At 33.4% G+C, this 3,330-nt stretch overlaps 1 pseudogene; it reads left to right on the top strand.

The window, feature by feature from the left end:
* Positions 1-1,565: 1,565 nt before the first annotated feature.
* On the top strand, positions 1,566-2,433 carry LOC107959676 (receptor-like protein kinase THESEUS 1; annotated as a pseudogene).
* The last annotated feature ends 897 nt before the right edge of the window (positions 2,434-3,330 follow it).

Consider the following 3,330-nt stretch of genomic DNA (forward strand, 5'->3'; position numbering starts at 1 on the left):
ATAATTGAAATGAAAAAATTAAATAAATTTGATTGATTGTACTATTGAATATGAGAAAGTTGAAATTATGGATTGAAATTGAGATTGGAAATGAAAGGCATGAACTTAATGTTCATGTAGTGCTTGAAATTGATACATGTGATATGTGACTGAAATTGAAGAATAGCTAAAGATTGTATTGTTAATTGACGAAAGTTTAAAAAAAATGAATTGTTATTTGATGCTTGGTTATTATAATTCTTAATTGCTATTATAATTTGAATTATGATAATACCATTGAGTATGGAATACTCAGCGTATGGTTGTTTCCGTGTGCAGGTTAATAGGAGTCCAGTGTCTCGATCCAGCATCCGAACAATCCCGACTCCAGCAAAAAGATTTTGGTGAAGTTTTCTTCCCTTAAGTGAAAGTGGCATGTACAAAGGGATTTTCATGGTTATTTTGGTATGTTATATAATTTTTGTTGTAAAGAAAGGTATTTGGTGTTTTGATGATTAAATTAGTGGAATGGTGGAACTTGTTATAACCTTAGTATTGAATTGAAATGGTTTGAATAGTTTTAAGAGTTAATTAGAAATGATAGTAGGGTTTTCATTACTTAAGTTGTTAAGTCAATATTTCAAGTATTATTTAAGTATATTTGAGTATGTAAATGCATTGATTGAAATACTATAATTGGTTTAGTTGCGATTTGAAATTGTAGGGAAGGTTAGATATTTGTAAAGGGATTATATTGAATTTTTATTTTTTTTTAAAAATGAATGAAGTCAATTAGTAAAAATTTATATGAATTTCTGATTATACTATAATATGTTTGTTATTTATTTAAGAATTATTTGTAAATTGTTTGATATGTTGGATAATACCTCGTAACCTTATTCCGGTAACAGTTTGGGGTTAAGGGGTATTACACTGGTGACTCCATTTTTTATGGACTTTCTGGTTGATTCTGTTGATTCTAATGATTCATAAATATCTCCATAGGCCTGATAGTAATTCTATAAATCAAAATGCTTTTCTAAATGGCGTTGAGATAATGGAAATGATGGGGAAATCTAATTTGGTCCCTATAACACATAAGTCCAACAATATGTCTCCCTTCATTATTGTTGGTGTGGTCCTCGAGGTTTATTCTTGTCTGCATCTTTGGAGGTCTGTCGTTTATTGGACTGAGACATAGGAAGCCAAAACTTGTTGAAACTTCAGAATGGTCACCATTACCTATATTTAATGGAAGTTCTTATAGTAATTCCAAGACGCCAAGTGGAGAGGGAACCATTACTACTTCCCCTGTGCCTAACTTGAACCTTGGTTTAAGGATACCATTAGACGAGATTCAGTTGGCAACAAACAACTTCGATAAGAAGTTGCAGATTAGTAAGGGTGGATTTGGGACTGTCTATCAAGGGATTCTCCGGAATGGCTTGAAAGTGGTTGTGAAACGAAGCTAGCCAGGGTCAGGTCAAGGTCGACCAAAATTTCAGACAGAGGTCATGGTTTTATAAAAAAAAATTCAACATCACCATCTTGTTTCCTTGATCGGATATTGTGATGAAAAGCTTGAGATGATACTTGTGTATGAGTTAATGGAGAAAGGAACTTTGAGGGATCACCTATATAACGCAAAACTACCTTGCTTGTCTTGGAAGCAAAGGCTTAATATTTGCATTGGTGCTACAAAAGGACTTCATTACCTTCACAAAGGTGCATCTGGGGGCATCATTCACCGTGATGTTAAGTTGACAAACATCTTGCTCGATGAAAATCTTGTAGCCAAAGTAGCTGACTTTGGCTTTCAAGATCAGGTCCTCCGGATCAATCCCATGTTAGCACAAGCATTAAAGGAACTTTTGGTTATCTTGATCCTGAGTACTTTAAAACACAACAGCTGACAGAAAAATATGATGTTTATTCGTTTGGAGTGGTTCTTCTTGAGGTGCTCTGCGCAAGGCCGGCTATCAATTCTGCACTCCCAAGAGAGCAAGTGAACCTAGCAGAATGGGGAATGCGTTGCTAGAACAAAGGATTTCTTGATCAGATTGTGGATCCATCCATAAGAGATCAGATCAATCCCAACTCATTAAGAAAATTTGCAGAGATAACAGAGAAATGTTTGCAAGAAGATGCCTGTGGTAGGCCTGGCATGAGTGATGTGGCATGGGACTTGGAGTATGCGTTACAACTCCAGCAAACAGCAGTTGTCCAAAAGCCACAAGAGGACAACGCATCAAATGCTTCCGGTATGCTATCATCGCATGTTATCTAGCGTTTACCTTCTACAAATATCGAATTTGAGGGAAATGATATGTCCATCATAAATGGGGATGAATCTAACTCAGTCTCATCAGCAAGTGGAGTTTTCTCCTAATTGAAAATGGATGGAGCGAGATAAATCATTTGGTTTATAAAGCAAAGTTTCCCGGTGTAATGTTTTTTGTTCTACCCTATGTTTCACATCTAGAATTAAATTTGGCACTGCTTTCATAAGCAAGACATTTCAATTATAGTGTTTGAACTACTAGATGTATAATATAATAATATAACAACCATTTTCAAGATCACATGTTTACCAGACTAGATGGTTAAACTTTACACATGCCAGCTAGTAAAATTTTATAAAGTCGTAAGAAAATTATAAAAAATAAAAAGAAATATAAAATTCGTAAAAAAATATAAAAATCACCGTACCAAAAGAAGCATTTTATAGTTTTCTATATTGGTCAAAGAGTCTTTTTCAGTGGCAGATCTAGAAATACGACTTGGGAGGGCAGGGGCAAAGTCAAAAAATTTTTTGGGGGGTGCAATTAAATTATATATTTTTATGACAATAAAAATACAATTTCACCATTTTAATAGCCTATATCTTTATACTTTTTAGAGGATTAAATCAATTTTTTATCATTTGGGGGGCAAAGAGTAATTTTACGATTACTAATTTAAAATTTTATAAATTATAAAGGGCCTAAATAAAAAAATTTCCATTTTAGGGGGGTCAGGGCTCCTGTCAGCCCCTTAGATCCACCCTTAGCCTTTTTTATGCAGTTTGACAGTTCAAGTACTCAATTGAGTGCAAAAAGAAAAAATAGGGGCTTAATTGATTTTTTTTTAAGTTTGAGGGTTTTTTTATGCATTTTGGTAGTTCAAATACCCAATTGAGTGAAAAAAAAAGTAGTTTAATTGCTTTTTTTGAAAAAGTTTGAGGGCATTTTTTATGAATCTTAAAAGTTCAAGTTCCCTATTGAGTGTAAAAAAAAAAGTAGGGGCTTAATTGCCTTTTTTTAAAAAAAAAGTTTAAAAGTTTTTTACACCTTTAAACCTAAAATTTATTCC

This window comes from Gossypium hirsutum, chromosome A11 (assembly GCF_007990345.1).
Source record: "Gossypium hirsutum isolate 1008001.06 chromosome A11, Gossypium_hirsutum_v2.1, whole genome shotgun sequence".
Lineage (NCBI taxonomy): Eukaryota > Viridiplantae > Streptophyta > Magnoliopsida > Malvales > Malvaceae > Gossypium > Gossypium hirsutum.